Genomic DNA, 19,744 nt, shown 5'->3' with positions numbered 1-19,744 from the left:
ATTATGTTCACCGGTAAAGATCCTATAAGTATCCGTTAAACGGAAATGCACTAGTTACCAACAAACTAAGATTTGATCTCGATAAAAATGATTACCTACTTCACCATTTAATTCAATTAAGTAACAAAATTCTTAACGCGTTCCCATGGATTGACTATCTCACAAAAAGCGTTCGTAATTCGTTGGAATGTTTTTAAAAATATACGGGAAATGCAATTTTAATAAAATCAAAAACTTTTCAACTGGCTGTTTTTATATCGAGGTCTTCTAAAATACCAACAGGCGCCCGAAGCATGCAAGCAAAAAACAATTATTAGATAACGACTCAATATTGCGAGATCATTTCTCAACGGATCGGTATTTCGGTATTTTTTGGCGGCTTAGTAAAACTTCACCTCGGCAAGGCCTATGTATAGATTGTTTGTGTAGCTCTTACACTTACATAGTAATTTCCCTGTACAATTTACAAAGAATTTTGTGCATTTGCCAATAATTACATAATTTTAGGTATTTAAAAAAATCAACGTTCCTAACCGTGTTATGGATACATTTTATTACCCACGAAAGAAATTAACTAACAACATTATATTACATAATATTATGTATTTATACCTATTAGATATATTTGCAAATGACAATTAATGTTAATTATAATCCTACAAAGTAACTTTGGTCTGAATGCATAATCAAACTAGGTCGATTCTCGATTTCATTTTCGATTGTCGAGAATTAAATTTTCCAAAAATTCGATATCCCTGTGTACCTCATATGAAGATGCCATTGGTGATGCCAATTGGGAGGGTAATAACTATGTTAAACTAAATCGTTTCGGGTATTTAATTCCTCTTACGTGAGTGAAACTTTATGTGGACGTTGTTTTATAAATACTTTAAATAGGGTCGGTGTCTTAGACTATAGATACATCTAGACGCCACCCGTTGCATTGCTAAATGAAGCCGCGTGCCTTGCGTTTGGTTTGTGGGCGAGCGAACGCATTCGTCTACAAATGTTCGAGACCATAGACCATTTCGCTAGTGCTCGCCCAAAGTGCTCGCACTAGACGCTCAGAATTAAAATATATTTTTCTATTTTTTTACGTTATATAGTATTTTTAAGCGGTCAAAATGCAACCATTAGATAAAGATATCCATAATTTAAGTTATTTTAAAGAAACACTAGGTCACTGATATTAAAATATATAATAAAATACAAATAAATTATCACGAACATGTATCAACTTACTTCGGTGTACTTCCCTATACTCATAACAGTCATAACGTATATTATCATTTTGTATATTTTTTTTATCACACTGTGTTTTAAATAATTATATTTATCTAAGTTTAATACTTATTATTCTTTATGGCGTAGATTGTATCACTCATTTTTCTTTATATACTTCATGTCCTGTTCATGTAATGTTCACTTATTAAATAAATAAACTAAACTCCATTCATACCACGTATAATATACTTAATGTCCATTTTTACCAGGGAACCTAGAAATAATGGGAACAGAAATACCTAACGGGTGTGGAGAAGCAGGCAACCGATCTCTAGTTTGTAATAATACGGGATTAACTTAAACACGTGTCAAGAATATGTCATACGTCGAATACTGACAAAATTTAATGCTCTCGGTTTATGCACAGACGCTAATTTAATATCGATGTATTGTAGGTTGCAACCATTACTAATATATCAATGGTTGCAAAACACACACTATTGCACGTCTATAATGCGTGGTTAATTTTCGTAGGACACTCACACACACATTCAAAACCCTGCGTCAATATATAGTGTATTAGGATATAGCCTATCGGAATTATATTTCGTAATCTGTTCAGTGATTTTTATCGTAACGTCTGATTTTGTCTTAACGTATTGCTACCAAACATTCTATCGCGCCGTATAAACAACCATTCGTCAATATTCGTAAATATTCGACGAATTTGGATGGAGCTGACCTTATAATACGATACGTAAATAGGTATATTCTATTTGGCCTACGCACTAAGATCTAAATGACACTCCTCACGGATATTAATTGCTGAGTAATTTACCAGATTAACCCATCAAATGGAAATCATACAATTATATACGTGCACTATCTGAGTATTCCATTATTTAAATCCTAGAATGCGAAAAGATTAACTTGATGTGCGGCAGCTTGGTGTACTAAAATCCCTTCTTGCACTTCCGTATTCGTTCCCCTCACCGTGCAACCATTACGTGTGATTTAAATCATTTAGATATGTTAAGAATGCCGTACCTATGTCATTGTATTTTATATTTCTGTTTTTATCAAATAAGCAGGGAATTATATCTTCCAATCCTGGCAATACTCTCACGATATTTCGATAACAACACGAACGCCGCCGCCAAGAACAAGTTAAATTAAATTTGTCGCATTCTACTACACACTATATGAGATGGGTACTTGGGCAACAGAATTAAGTTAAAAATGTTACTATTTCACAGATTATTCTGCTATGTTATTATTTTATAAAAAACAATCTTGTGATTACAAGCAATAATCATCTACTCACATATCATCCGCCCCTAAGTGGGTGCTTAGTTGCATACATTTAATAATGTATTTATTGTAGATACAGAATGGCTTGGTTTATTTACTTCTGTCACGATATGTCCGGAAAACTATATTGCTAATGCGTATGGGCGTACCTATGTATTATAATAATAATGTGTTATTTTGCAATTACGAGTATTACGCAATGGTTGAAATTTAATAGGTAGGTATACAAGAAACTTACATAGATATAAATAATAAATTCTAGTTTCCCAATTTTCATAATATATATATATTAATATTCTTTATGTATGTAGCTCATGGCCCAAACATCCCGAAGCGGCCCCCCAGGTTAGGATGTTTGGCGGCCCCCCTACCTATCGCTAAGGGTAAAGGCAGTGTGACGCGCTGGTATACACGGTAAAATTAAGGTATATTTTTAGAGATTTTTTGTATTTTTAATATGTACATCCATTTGAATTATGGAGTTGTCGAGTATCGGCACACAGTTAAAAATTGCATCGTACTATCTTTACTGTACAAGACTTTTTTTTACTATTAGAGCAAATTGGTGGTCTGTGTTTATCTCACTTATCGGTCGACTCGTCACGCCGGGCCCTTCCTGAGCCCGGGTCCCTAGGATAGACCCCTGTCCGCCCCCCTTTGTGGGGGCCATGATGTAGCTATATGTCAACATGTTTCGTGCCATTTGTCTCCTACTTTATTATTGATTTACTGCATTGGTCTTTTTACTTGGTCTAATGTGCTTGGGTTAGTACCAGGGAACACATACTTAATGGGAACTGAAATACCTAACTGGTGTGGAGTAACAGGCAAACGATATCGAGTTGTAGAAGAATATGGGATAAACTTAAACACGTGTCAAGAATACGTCATTCTAAGCTTGTCCTTCGTTCTGACAACTGCTCTCGGTTTATGATTTGATGGTTGCAACACACACTATTGCACGTCTATAATATGTGTTTCATTTTTATAGAACACTCACACATTCAAAATGTAGTGTACCTATCTGAATTCTATTTATTAATCTGTTCTGTGGTCAGTACCTACTTATATTGAATTACCAATAAGTAGTTGGCGTGCATACAAATAATTGATATGGGAGGGGGTCGAAAAATATCCATGATATAAAAATTTATTATTTAGGGCGATATGTAGACGGGGGGTGGGGGTGAACTCATTCGGAAAATGTGTGGCGTAAGTTAATATGTTAATTGTTATATTGGTTGAAAGTATATAATATCGATTCATTTTAGGGACGTATGCTTCTTATGCTAATAAGGCTGCTCAACACCCAAATTATCCGGATGACGATAGTCAGTCATGATGTCCCAATGAAGAAGAAGAAAAAGTAATATTACATGTATCGTCTGAATATTATCTTCAAGAGTGACCTACCATTATGTCTTAAGCGTAAGGTGTTCAACCAATGTGTGCTACCCGTGCTCACGTATGGCTGCGAGACGTGGACCCTCAACACGAGAGATGTCCAAAGGCTAAGAGTCACACAGCGAGGCATGGAGAGGTGCATGTTGGGCATCACGCGAAAGGACCGTAAGAGGAACGAATGGGTTAGGAAGCAGACAAGAGTACGCGATGTAATAGACGTTGCCAAACAGCTGAAATGGAGATGGGCGGGACACATTGCTCGCCGAAAGGACGGCCGCTGGACAAATGCAGTCATCCAGTGGTACCCAAGGGGTACGATACGGCCACAGGGTCGCCCTAAAAGCCGCTGGATTGACGAACTGGTAAAGTTCGGCGGAAATACGTGGCAGCGAACGACACAGGACCGAGAGAGTTGGAGAAAGCTTGGGGAGGCCTTCATCCAGCAGTGGATTGACCCCGGCTGATGATGATGATGACATGTATCTAGTTATTTTGTTATTAACCCCCCCCCCTTCCATGTGTACGTAAGTAGTATTATTTGTATTTTTACTAAAAAAATATCAGTAGACTTATATTATAGGATAATATCAATAATCGATGATAATGTCATATTAGGGTTAAATAAATATTACAATTTATTATTTCAATACGATCAATAAGGCATCTTATTATTGAGTGTTATTATTTATTATGTAGTATGAAAATAAGTACCTAGCATAATATCTTGAGAGGATAAATTGTATCTGTTTGGTTTTTTAATTGGAAGTTTTGGATTGGTGGATTTTAATAGCTGATACCTTTTTAGAAATTATTATTGCTAGTAGGTACCGAGATGTTGTCCATTTTGTGTTTATGTTGTGCAGTGGGCGATCTTTCTGAGTTATTGCATGATATACCTACTAGTACTAGCCATGTAATTTTACTTCATTATATTCAATAAATACCATACAAAATATATTGGTACTAAACACTTTCATCAAAAAATGTATTTTCGTTTCTTTACTGTATTTTGTTACCATTCGATTAACGTAGAAAGAAAAAATTGTTACAATAAAGGAAGTTAACAGTTGATATCATGGTATTAATACGTCTACGTTGTTTTGTGTGGCTTTGAATCATTATTCCATGAACCATGAAAATTGTTATTGTGATTAAGGTACTTACATAAATATTCTAAGCACTTATCGATTTTTTAAGTACCACTCTATAGTTAATGACGCAAAATCGTATTTTGTTTATACACAAACGACTTCACAATTTCCTGGTTATTATTTCATTGTCAAAATATTTCTCATTCAAATTCTTAATGTTGAATATTTAAATAATTTAACTAAAGCGATGGGCAATTAAGAGAAATCGTAATTAATATGTAACATTCCTTGCTGTACGATCGTGCCCTTGCAGGAAATTAAATTCAGCCTTCTTAAGCCAAACCAATTAAAGCGATTTCAATTTGGGAAGCAAACCAAATCAGCATACTGTTAAAAAATATGGTTTACATCTTTATGACTGAACTGTAAATCATACTATTTAATACAAACGATTTATAGTAGATATCTATTACCTAATACTGTGGTTTTATATAAATTAAATTTAAACAGTGCATTATAAAGTATTTAGTGGGTAGCTAACCATAAATGCAACTTGTATTTAAAAACTGAACACAAAAGAAAATTATTAACAGATTCAAAAACTAAACACACGTTCATTGTACGTGTGACGTAATATAAATATTTAGGAACATGGATCAATGAGAAATGGCACTAATTTCATGAAATAAAAACAAGAATTGAGACTATCATAATAAAATAACTGTATCTGAGCATATTATATAAAGCTATTCTAACAGCAGTAATCGTCACACAAAAGAATAAACAAATTAAAAACGAATCCAAAATACCTGAGCAAACTTTATCTTAGTCTGTGGAAAAATTCAAAATTGGAAGGAACGAACAAACATACTTGACTTACATTCATGTGATAAGAAACACGCGAAAGCAGACTCAAAAGAGTAAAAATACACGATCTGCATACACCTATGGGATGTCAGAAACAAAATAATATAAGAATTGGTGGGGTACAAAAATATACGTAACCAGTAAATCTATATCTATCACAACGCCAATATTTTTCAACTCATCGGAGCCAATAACTAAATCGAGCGAAGTGAGTGGACACAAAAAGTGCCAAAGCGACAATAATTAATTTTAATACGTAGGTTTAAAAGTAGGGAAGAGACAAAATTTGTTTGTTTTTTTTTTGAAAATAGATGACATCATTTGGAATAAAACAAAAACGCTGATCAAAGTCATGATCTTAGCGACAATAAATAATTGTCAAGCGCCATCTGTCAGCCTATTCAACTGTATAAAAAGCCTCGACCGTAAAAAAGAAGTCTTCAGTCATTCTCCGCCTCTCATTAACATTTTCACTAGTCATCTATATCTAGAACTAAACAGTACAAGTCAACGATTTTATTTGTACAAAAGAAAGGAAGATAAAACATTGTGTGTAGGTATAATCCACATAATTTAAAAATGGCCATGACTTTTTTCATTCGCTAAAAATGACATTAAGTGGATTGAGTATGTACATACTAATGGTACGTTTACATTTGACACTAATATCGTCATATTTATGTATGACACCATATTCACTTAAGTGTAAACAGTAAGTATATTTGTATCTGCCACTTATTTTGCGTGTGTCGACTCTCACCTACCACTTATTCAATCTACTTATATACGCAAATGTAAACACCGCGTATTCGACAAGTTCGAACTTGGAGCGATATATCACCGAAGTTGGACCACCGTCTACTTTTATGTCAAGTACCTGACACATTATTCGTAGTTTGACAGGTACCTAGTGAATTGCATATGTATATTTCTAAAACAACGGACAATCAATAATCATAGGTACACCATGAATGTATGCCCAACGTTTACGTTAATAAATGTACTGTAGCGATCTGTCAAAAATCATAGACAATGAGAAATAAATCGGATGTGCCGTGTTCTATGGATTTTGTTCGAAAATAAAACATCGCTTGTTCTCGGCACATACGATTAATTCTGATGCACTCTGTGAAGAAAAAATGCGCTTCAAATGGTATTACCTAATTCATTTTGGCCCACACCTGCACTCGTATTAGGTACGATAATATTATATTGAATATGCAATGACGATCAAGTGCTAGATATCGCAATGTTACTGTTAATCGTTTTTCTACGCATTTCTGAATTGTGTGTCTTGTTTTTTGGCAAAAGGTCCAATCTTGCAAACTAAAGTTCACAAATTGAGTTGGATCTTCGATTTTAAACTCTGACATTAAACGGAAGGCACCTAGTTCTTCTCGTCGCTGAATCCATTCCCGCACCCATCTAGACCATTTTTTCCTCCTTTTTGTTGCCAAAAGACTTAAAATAATAACACTCGCTGCTTTCTTTTTTAACATTCCCATATTGACAACTGACATAACGTTTTTGAGAAGTATACAAAATAAGTGTCCGAATAAATTACAATATCATATGTAAACACCGCATATATTTATTCCAATGTTGCCATTGAATAAAGTGTCGAGACTTTATTTCAACGAGAAGTATACCAGAATTTTATGTCAGATCCATGCAGGTGTAAACAGTAAATGAAATTTTATGTCCGACACATAAAATAAGTATAATGGTATAAGTGTCAGATGTAAACGTACCATAATATTATATAGATCTCGTACATATTTTATATAATGTCATACCACTAAGAGTGAACAGCTTAAAACGTTAAACTAATTTACTATGTTCGTTCCTAAGCCGATCACAGTTGAGTGTCCACCGAGTGGATTTTGTTAGAATGTTTTTGAAACTTTTTAATAGTCATTCGCACAACCCATTGGGTTCTTCTTGCACTCGATCAAATTTAATATACGTCCATTGAAAAACGACCAAAATGCATTTTGTGACCAGTCCTGTGCTCAAATTCGGATATTACAGAAGCATTTTTATTGCTACTACAGTATTTCTGTTAAGGTGACGCATCAGTGAAACGCCAAATAATTTCCAACTGTAGGCGCGACGAAATTTTGGACTCGCTGCCATTCACTGAGAGAATCTCGAGCCAGAAGCACGTCACTTTGCTGCGTGATGGCGACGGGTAAATTAATTCTAAAATCGTGTAAAGATGACTAAAAACGTTACCCATTTACTTTAAAAAGAAAACATGTCAATGAATATATTATTATTGTTACTAATAGAACAATAAACAGAACATAAAATGAACGTATGTTGGATTTATATGAAAAATAATATTTCGTTTGACAGGTGTCATTTGCACCCGCGACCCGCAGTCCGCGCATCGCCTAGCAACGATCTTTTTAGACCGTGCCTCAACTAATGCATGGCCTTAACTACCTACTTATAATAAATTTGACAAATTAGATTTTACTTAAATGAGTTTCTATTTTCTGTAGCACACTATTTAAATGGTTAGACGAATATTACACTGTTGTGAAATTGAATTCTGCTAAGTAAATGGGTAGGTACCTACATATATACTATCTCAATTAATAACTTTAATTTAATCCTAATGTTGGCCTACGACCACGATGGCTGACCGGTTACGCGCCAGGCTTACAATGTCATGGGTCTCGGGTTTGAATTCCGGATCTGACAAATTCACATGTTGTTTGACCCAAAGTATGGTCTTAAGTGATTGAGCGAGTGGCTAACATCTATATCTCGTAAAAACAAAAATCTGTTAATACTACATCGAGGTATAAAAATGCAGATAGTTGTTTATCAGGTTGACACACTAATACTGCAAAAATCAGGGTAAATATTACATTTCCCCAGAAAATGTATTTTGTTTAAAACCAATAAACTGTGAAAAAATATCTGTTAGTAGATGTACTAGAATATTTCTCCATTCACGTACCTACTATAGATCCACCAGTATAAGTTGTCTGGTGAGTGAGGGCGCCACATGCTAATATTTGACATGTCACTCAATACTTTTTATACTGTTATGAGCTTAGTGCTAAATTCTAACACCTGACGATTTATAATGAATGATGATACACAAATACTGCAAATTAAGTTTTCGGTACGGAAGAATACTTTAATACAAACCTTCGTAGCTATTCGAAGAAATCCGGTTAATAATAATATCAAATAAAATGAATGTCTTCGTTTTCACGAACGATTCCATTACAATTTGTCATGCATAATGCAGGTAGATAACTAATATGAATGAAAACATCTAATTTAGATTTTCTTGAAGGTAGTCTACGTTTTTCACCAGGCATTACGATAAAATCAAACTAAATTGGATGACCAGAACGATATTTTTTATACAATTTTTTTGAGCATCGCAAAGATGCGGACCACCCGTACAAATGAAAATAATAATCTATAAGGATTTCATTAAATTAGATTCAACAGTTAAGTAGTTAAACGTAACTTGACGAAAATCATTTCGCCAGCTGGTAGCGCCCGTGTTTTAATAAATTTAATATAAACCTAAACTCTCGGACAAACTCGCACATTTCTGTATTTGCACTTATTGAATGGATACACCGTACATACAGCCCTCTTCAGCATCAGAAGCGGCACGTTCCCCGACTGCTGGAGGAGGGGCTTACTTAAGGTAATCCCCAAAGCTGGCAGCCGAGAACCGTCTAGCCCCAAAGCCTACCGCCCTCTAACACTCTTGCCCGCTCTGGGTAAAGTGCTGGAGAAGCTACTGTGCCACAGGATTGAATCTCACCTGGAGACACACTCGCCGCTTTCCGATAAGCAATTTGGATTCAGAAGAGGCAAATCAACAGTCGACGCCATAAGGAACGTGATTGCCATTGCTGAAAATTCTCGCCGTAAATACGTCCTAGGAGTTTTCCTGGACATTGCAGGTGCGTTTGATAGTGCGTCCTGGCCTCTTATACTTCAAAAGCTCCGGCTGAAGAGACTACCAGGAAATTTGTTCGCGTCAATTCAAAGTTACTTCACCAATAGATCGATCGAGTTTCGAGTTGGATCAACCATAATAGAGAGGAACACCAGCATGGGATGTCCCCAGGGCTCAGTCCTCGGGCCCCTTCTCTGGAACGTACTCTTCGACGATCTCCTTAGAATTCCGCTTCCAACCGACTGTACTGTCATTGCCTACGCAGACGATGCGCTGCTGCTGGTCGAGGCCGACAGCAGGGCGAAGATTGAGAGCACCGTTGGCGAAGCCTTAGCATCAATTGAGGCTTGGGGTAGATTAACTAGACTATCATTCGCACCTTCCAAGACAGAAGCCATTGTCCTCAAAGGACCGAGACGACTTAGCTGTTCGAGACTACCCACAGTCCGATTCGGTGACACGAGAGTGAAAGTGTCGAAGATCGTAACCTATCTAGGCGTCAAAATGGACACAATGTTAAATTTCCTACACCATGCCGAAACCCAAGTCCACAAGGCTGGGGTGGCCTTTCAGAGGATCGGCCGCATGGCTGGTGAAGGATGGGGCTTAAAAGTAAGGGCGCTCAAGATCGCCTACGGCGCCATTTTTATGGGAATCGCGGCTTATGCCGCCAGTGCTTGGTGCCCGCGGACTCCCAAAAGTGTCAAACTTAGAATCTCTCTTTTAAGAGGACAGCGCATCGCGCTTCTGTCCATTACCAAGGCCTACCGTACTACCTCAACTGACGCGCTCCCGGTCCTGGCCGGCATTCTCCCACTTGACCTGCATATTCAGGTCAGCGGCGCTTCAATATTGCTCCTCAGGGGCGAGGAGGCCGACGTTGGTGATTTTCACCTCGTCCCCCCCCCTCGGCTAGCTGGCGAAGGAGTAGCATTATTGAGGCGCAGAATTAGACTCATGTCGCTCAATGCGGCCATTAAGACCTGGCAGCGAAAGTGGGACGAATCGACCAAGGGCCGGCACACATATACGTTTTTTCCAGACATACAGTGGCGAATGGAGATAACCAAATATCTGACTCCAGACCATTACACCAGTCAATTTGTGACTGGTCATGGTGGATTCGCTGGCAAGCTCTTCGAGCTTGGACTTGCAAGCCGTCCGACATGTCCATGCGGAGGGGAAATACAAGATGCCAACCACATCTTATGGGAGTGTCTGAGTATGTGCTCCGAACGGGAGGAAATGCCCAGGTCGGTCCAACCAGCTGTTGGACCCATCGGCCCATCCGACCTGGTTGCTACTAAGGCCAATTATCTTGCTTTCAAAAAATTTGCGGCGTCTTACTACGGGCGTGAAGATCTCTTCACATAAATTTTGCTGCCTGTATGATTAGCTTCGTTCTTTAATTTAAAAAAACAAGTAGGTTCATTTTCGTTTTAGTAATTTCCATGTGCTTTTTCTCTCTCTGGCACTTTGCATTAGAGTAAACTCAGTAAACTCAGTCAGAGCTCACTTTGAGCGTAGCAATCTAAGTCTTGGGCATCTTCTCCCAGGACACTCCCAGGCCAATTCTTAGATGCTTCACATCACCAATTGACGGGTCCCGTGATACTCTCGATTAAGACCGAGGGTGGTACGGGGCGGGTTTGGTGGAGGGACTTTAACTTCAATGGATAATATATAATATGGTATATTACTGTCATAACATCATAAAAAATACGGTTACATGTAAATTGTACGTGAAACATTTCACCGTGGCACAGTTCGCTGTGAGCTTTCTTTCGGAAAGATATGACCGTATACTATACGGTCTCCAGTTTTATTAGATTCAATATGAAAATTAATTCAATTTTCATAGCTGATTTTGGCAAAATTCATGAATTCTAGAATGAAAACATAACCAAATCTAACCTAACAAATAATCCAATATATCGGCTATTTTCAAAATTTGTTTGCTGCTGGCTTCTTATAATGTGGAAACCGACAAGAACCGTGTTTTATCTAGACATGAATTTTATGTCAGTACTATACGACCCAAAGAGGTTGGACGGTCTTTAATATACATCCATGTATTTCCGATACAACATTTCACGGTGAAGTGTGATACGGCGAACTGCATACGTACAAGTTTCCGGGCACGAAAAATTACTCGTATCTGACCAGGTGAGTGTACAGAGAAATAGTTTACAGTTTAAGCTAAGAAAAGTATGTATATTTATCAAATCTAGAAGACAGTTTAGGTTTAGACAACCCATCAACCCATCCATCTCCCTTCTGTGTGCACGTACCGTAATGTTGTTATTGAACATTTTCAATTAAGGGGGGACATGCTCGTCGAAGGTCAAAATTGAGTTTTTATTGTATTTTCAAACCAATATCCTGGACACTCCTTAAACGTTGTAGATAATCTATTTATATAATTTTGAAGCCTTATTATCCTTTATAGTTATTTTAAACATTTGATGACTGCATAAAGTATTTTTGTTACATAAAATAGTATTCTTTTAAACCTCTCGCTCTAATGTTTTAGAATATAGTCATATTTCGGTACATAACTGTGCAGTGGTGTTAAGATTTTTTACCTTTATTAATTTTTAGACACATTTATAAAACTATTAGTATAATTTATTACGAGATAATTTTTGAAAAATATTCACGATAAAAAATTATATTGATAATCTCTGTGATCCCAAATTTGACAAGAATTAAGCATTTTATTATTCAAAAAATCGGCAAGATTAACACATTTGAAGATGATTCTAAAGATATTTATTATAAACTATGTCTTTGACCATTCAAGTGTGATAAACATCTTATGAATAATGATTGCTTTATAATAATTATTGACCTAAGAATAAGGTAGTGTTTTTTTGAAATACGCCATTTCTTTTGTCATTCCCCAGTGGTTAAGCTACAACATACGGCCGTAGCCATAAATTGACAAACTATAATTAAAGTAGGGAGTAAAATGATATTGACGCGCGTGTTTGAACATGTACCGTTTAAAAAAAAATAAAAAAAAATTCGGTTAAGTACATGTTCAAAACTATGTCTTTGACCATTCAAGTGTGATAAACATCTTATGAATAATGATTGCTTTATAATAATTATTGACCTAAGAATAAGGTAGTGTTTTTTTGAAATACGCCATTTCTTTTGTCATTCCCCAGTGGTTAAGCTACAACATACGGCCGTAGCCATAAATTGACAAACTATAATTAAAGTAGGGAGTAAAATGATATTGACGCGCGTGTTTGAACATGTACCGTTTAAAAAAAAATAAAAAAAAATTCGGTTAAGTACATGTTCAAACACGCGCGTTAACATAATTTTACTCCCTACTTTAATTATAGTTTGTCAATTTATGGCTACAGCCGTATGTTGTAGCTTAACCACTGGGGAATGACAAAAGAAATGGCGTATTTCAAAAAAACACTACCTTATTCTTAGGTCAATAATTATTATAAAGCAATCATTATTCATAAGATGTTTATCACACTTGAATGGTCAAAGACATAGTTTATAATAAATATCTTTAGAATTATCTTCAAATGTGTTAATCTTGCCGATTTTTTGAATAATAAAAAGCCTAATTCTTGTCAAATTTGGGATCACAGAGATTATCAATATAATTTTTTATCGTGAATATTTTACAAAAATTATCTCGTAATAAATTATACTAATGGTTTTATAAATGCGTTTAAAAATTAATAAATGTAAAAAATCTTAACACCACTGCACAGTTATGTACCGAAATATGACCATATTCTAAAACATTAGAGCGAGAGGTTTAAAAGAATACTATTTTATGTAACAAAAATACTTTATGCAGTCATCAAATGTTTAAAATAACTATAAAGGATAATAAGGCTTCAAAATTATTTAATAGATTATCTACAACGTTTAAGGAGTGTCCAGGATATTGGTTTGAAAATACAATAAAAACTCAATTTTGACCTACGACGAGCACGTGGGCCGTTAAGGGGGGACATGCTCGTCGAAGGTCAAAATTGAGTTTTTATTGTATTTTCAAACCATGATCCTGGACACTCCTTAAACGTTGTAGATAATCTATTTATATAATTTTGAAGCCTTATTATCCTTTATAGTTATTTTAAACATTTGATGACTGCATGAAGTATTTTTGTTACATAAAATAGTATTCTTTTAAACCTCTCGCTCTAATGTTTTAGAATATAGTCATATTTCGGTACAAAACTGTGCAGTGGTGTTAAGATTTTTTACATTTATTAATTTTTAAACGCATTTATAAAACCATTAGTATAATTTATTACGAGATAATTTTTGTAAAATATTCACGATAAAAAATTATTTTGATAATCTATGTGATCCCAAATTTGACAAGAATTAGGCATTTTATTATTCAAAAAATCGGCAAGATTAACACATTTGAAGATGATTCTAAAGATATTTATTATAAGCTATGTCTTTGACCATTCAAGTCTGATAAAAATCTTATGAATAATGATTGCTTTATAAGAATTATTGACCTAAGAATAAGGTAGTGTTTTTTTGAAATACGCCATTTCTTTTGTCATTCCCTAGTGGTTAAGCTACAACATACGGCCGTAGCCATAAAACGACAAACTATAATTAAAGTAAGGAGTAAAATTATGTTAACGCGCGTGTTTGAACATGTACCTAACCGAATTTTTTTTTATTTTTTTTTAAACGGTACATGTTCAAATACGCGCGTCAATATCATTTTACTCTCTACTTCAATTATAGTTTGTCAATTTATGGCTACGGCCGTATGTTGTAGCTTAACCACTAGGAAATGACAAAAGAAATGGCGTATTTCAAAAAAACACTACCTTATTCTTAGGTCAATAATTATTATAAAGCAATCATTATTCATAAGATGTTTATCACACTTGAATGGTCAAAGACATAGCTTATAATAAATATCTTTAGAATCATCTTGAAATGTGTTAATCTTGCCGATTTTTTGAATAATAAAATGCCTAATTCTTGTCAAATTTGGGATCACAGAGATTATCAATATAATTTTTTATCGTGAATATTTTACAAAAATTATCTCGTAATAAATTATGCTAATGGTTTTATAAATGCGTTTAAAAATTAATAAATGTAAAAAATCTTAACACCACTGCACAGTTATGTACCGAAATATGACTATATTCTAAAACATTAGAGCGAGAGGTTTAAAAGAATACTATTTTATGTAACAAAAATACTTCATGCAGTCATCAAATATTTAAAATAACTATAAAGGATAATAAGGCTTCAACATTATATAAATAGATCATCTACAACGTTTAAGGAGTGTCCAGGATCATGGTTTGAATATACAATAAAAACTCAATTTTGACCTTCGACGAGCATGTCCCCCCTTAAGCGTTTGGTATTTTTCCCAGACGTCGTATTTTCGATATCTTTATATTCTTTATAAGAACTCCTAGCCAGAATAATATCATTAATAATCGTACAAATTCCTCGACAACAACATTATTTTCGTACAAAAAATGTCACAAAATGTCCGCCGAGACTCTTTCAGCCGTGAAACAATGCATGATGAATGATGACATTGATGACTCACAGGTAAAAGCGATCGAACGGAGATGAGTGATAAATTACTAGTCGTATTATTAGTTAAATTTCAGAGTTTATTGGTTTCAGTCTCAGGTAGGTTACCTATTTAAAAAAAAATGGAAAAGAGAGATTCCAAAATCAAACAAAAATCATTATATTAATATTCTTATATGAATTATTTTGAAAAAAGAATGTTTTCCAGGCACAGACATATTGTAATGTCTATGGTTGAAATGAAGATTAATCATAATGAATCAAGAGATTAATAAATAAATCAAAATATCTCCTGTTTGGCAAATTCTTACGGATGTAAGAAAAGCTCTGATTTTAATTTGAAAAAATCTCGAGAAAATTGTATTGATACAATGACAACCTGGAAACCGTAAGAGAATAAAAACAAAATATACATTTTACGTATGCCTTCATTTAATGTTCCGAATACTGTCATAGTATTATTGTGATATGCATTTCACTAATGACATTATTTGAGACAGATGAAATACGTCGAAAGTATAGTTTGATTTTTAATAATGTCAGCTTAATTATTACGATAATTAAAATAAATTATATTTTTGGTGTTATAAGCTTTACAGCTGATTACATTAAACAGAATAATTAATAAACATGCTTCATTGTCTATAATAATATTATTACCCATCAAGGTGAAGTTTCTTTCACATAAATGAGATTTAATACATACGGAAACAACTTATTGTGGCAGTCTTTGTAATATTATCTATTGAAAAGTGCATAAATTTATTATTTTATCACGTTTTATAGGCCACGGACAGAGCAAAAGTTCACGAAGGGGTACTATAAGTCTTTATATATAATCAAATATATATATTATTAATATAAAAACGTATTTTATTCGTAGTAAGTAAGCACTGAAATCATTTGTATACAATTGAAAGTGTTTAACGTTCCATCAACGTTCTATAAATGATTTATGTATGTAGCCTGTTTTTTTGCTTAGAAAAATAATATGACAGCTGTTACCTATAAATTAACATGACAGAAAAAATAGTATTGGGTACTTACCAACAGCTCAATCTTACATAACAGCGAAAATTGAAAATTGATTATCTCAGCACTTCTCATTTTTTTATCTATGTCATTTTTGTGATACTTACATTTAATTAATTATTTTCATAATGAGTGAATCATAAAAGCTTATCATACAGAAATAGGTTCACAATATAGGTACCTAGGTACCTATTGTTTTTCTGTAACATTTCGGGAGTTTTTTCACGTTTATTTAGCCGATACACCTACGGTTAAAAATACAACAAAAAATACGGACCTACATAATAAAGTAGATAATACTTATGTAAGTAGTAAGTACTTATGTAAATTGGCTAATTAAAATTATAAGTAAACTTAAATACACATTGGTTTATCATTTTTACTAATATTAATATTGTAATTAATAGGTACAAGGTTTATATGAAAATAAAAATGGGTATATTCTACAATACAGAGTGTTAGAACGGAGCTCGGAGCAGGAGCAGGAGCACGGAGCAGTGGAGCAATGGGGTTTTATCCGGAATATGCTGTTTTTTTATTAATATTAAATTTTCGTCCTAAAATCCAATGAAAATATTATATTTGACACTTTGCAACCCTGGACTTATTTGAAATATGGCAATGCCGAACGATACAGGTATATATTATATTATATAATAACTCACTTCCACGTTAATAAGTTCACAGATATTTTACTTAAAACTATTTATTTTTTTCACTTTTGTATACATATAGCTGTAGCAAGTATTAGGTCCCGGAGCTGGAGCGAAGCAAATCAAAAAAGGGTCCGCTCCAACTAATACGATTAAAAAAACTAAAATTAAACCAATCATGCATGATTAGCCTATAGAAATGCTTGAAAAACAAAAACGATTTTTGGAAACCTCGACGAGTCACAAAATCTTTTTTATAAAATATGTCTGCCTATTTTTTCCTTATTAAGTCGTTGGCGATCGTTAGTAAGAAATATAAAACTGAAAAAATCGATCAAGATACTTAGCTTATACTTAGGAATTTACCCACCTTTGTACTTTTTTATATATATTGATGTAAGAAATTGTTTTGTGTAGGATTTAGATTAATTCATAATAGGTGTAATTTTTCTCAGAAGCAATTTTTATCATTAGTAGCGCCTAGACATTAAATGTTATTAATAAAACATTGATGCAGCCGCGGTCTCGAAATCTCAATTTAACTTTAATTCGACTTTAGTAACAACAAATAAGTTTCTTTGGGATTAAAATGCAGTGTGAGAAACAAAAGTATAATGATGTCGATTGGATGCGGCGTGCAGCGGCGGCGCGTGACGACTCTCCGAGAGGGGGGCAATTACATCGCTGCACAGAACACTTCGCTTGACAGCCGCGCGACAGATGCAAAATGTCTTACTTATTTAAATTCAAGGTTCGTCGATAGTTTATTATTGTTCAATATTCTTAATATGAGTTTACCATCCGAATCCTGTTTTTACGCTGCCATGAAATAAAAGCCGCAAGTATAATCATAGAGAAGTGACCTTGAAAATAATGTATAGAATGTCCCAAATTCAGACTAACGCAAAAACACCTTGAATAAAACTTTCATCTATAGAGAGAATATAAGAAAGTGAATATGAATAAAAGGTATTAATGCTAACAATTGATTTAGCTGAACGTAATTTGGCAATGCAGATTCATTCATAGAAGACGTATTGCGTTTTCGCTCCGATATTTATTTTCCAGCGCATCTATTCTAGGCTACTATCGGTGGTTATCGAGGGTAGTTTATCATATTTATGTATTGATGTATTATAATTGTTACAATAAGTTAGCCTTCTAAACTGTCAAAATTGTATATCTCGCTCTAAAAGTTGACACATCCAAGAGAGGTGCTGTTAAAACATAGCAATTTTTGACAGTTCAGACGGTTAACTTATTGTAACAATTATGTGACCGTCTCAATACATAAATATGATAAACTACCCTCGATAGCCGCCGATGCAGCCTTGTTTATAGAATAGATGCGCAGGTACACACAACGACGACGCCTGTATAAACCATCTTGATATTATTATGATTAATATTTGTGGTACATGTACCGACCCTTTCCCTTTTTATGGCGTCTTAAGTAGGAGTTATAGGCAGGTGTGACAATAATACTAGTTAATATTGTACTGCAGCAATAGATAAATTAGTATATATTGTATTATGGAAAACGGTTTACTATAAATTCAGTTCTTTATAACTTATCTTATAACGTATGTTTTACAGTAAAGTGGTATATTTTTTAGTAATTTTAATAAACTTAGTGTTACCTACATTGCAATTGTATATCCTAAATTATTGTCGCCATAATTTCTGTGGTATAGTGTACATGTAGACGTCATTTATTTATATTATTATTTATTATCGTTGACAAAAAACTCCGTGAAAAATAACTCACGTATGCGAACAAAAAATTGAACTCAGTTCACTCATAATAATAATAATAAAGGTTGGCAATTTGCTTATTTTTTATTCATCACGTAATTTTTGTAAGAAGAAGATTTATATCGATCTAATTTTTGTTGATAATATAAATAAAAAAAGATATTATGTATAAATAGGTTATTAATTTTTTATAATGTTATCCCATACAAATGTGTGTACATATTTTGTACTTAGACACAACAACACAAAATGGTAAAATGTAGAATATTATATTATTATCATTGAAATTTGAAGGCTATATTGTTTTTGTACATCTTGTAAATGTTTGAAATAAAATTAGGTACGAGTATATTGACGTAAGAGACACGACATGCTAAGTTGGTAAACGAATTTTTACTTTATGTATCTTTCGTATTAACTGTGTAAGTACATATTGTTATCAAATAGATAAAAAATAAAGAAATGCAAACTTGTAGATAGCTAGAATCCTACGGAATGATTTAATGACAAACTCTGATTAAATAGGCAAGACCTAATCATAATTTCATAAGAGTTTTTCTTTTTTTTGTAACATTTTTAAAAATAAAAGACATTCCAATTTTTATTCCCATCATATCATGTTCGATAAAGATCAGTTGCATATTCTGAAAGAAAGAAGCGTAGAAAGAAAGATTACAAAAAAGTAATTACGTAAAAAAAATGTAAACTTTTACAATAGTGTAATATAAAATTAGATTGCATTTCCCTTTACACAATAATAATTATTGTGGAGAAGATATCTTTTAATGACTCTTATGATACTATATAATATATAATATATTGAAATAACATGGAATTATACATAAAAATCAGATAATCTTAGTTTCATTTATAAAATATTTATTGAATATTAATTT

The 19,744-nt window shown here is 33.8% G+C and overlaps 1 protein-coding gene across 3 annotated transcripts in view; it reads right to left on the bottom strand.

The window, feature by feature from the left end:
- Nucleotides 1-19,744, bottom strand: part of Cen (cerebellar degeneration-related protein 2-like) — a 172,076-nt gene that overhangs the window by 21,610 nt on the left and 130,722 nt on the right. The gene's annotated exons all lie outside the window — the stretch shown is intronic.

This window comes from Rhyacophila brunnea, unplaced genomic scaffold (assembly GCF_057557595.1).
Source record: "Rhyacophila brunnea isolate RB1 unplaced genomic scaffold, BYU_Rbru_1.0 scaffold_7, whole genome shotgun sequence".
Taxonomy (NCBI): Eukaryota; Metazoa; Arthropoda; class Insecta; order Trichoptera; family Rhyacophilidae; genus Rhyacophila; species Rhyacophila brunnea.
Note: the sequence above shows the minus strand (reverse complement) of the source record. Positions and strands in the feature narration are given on the sequence as shown.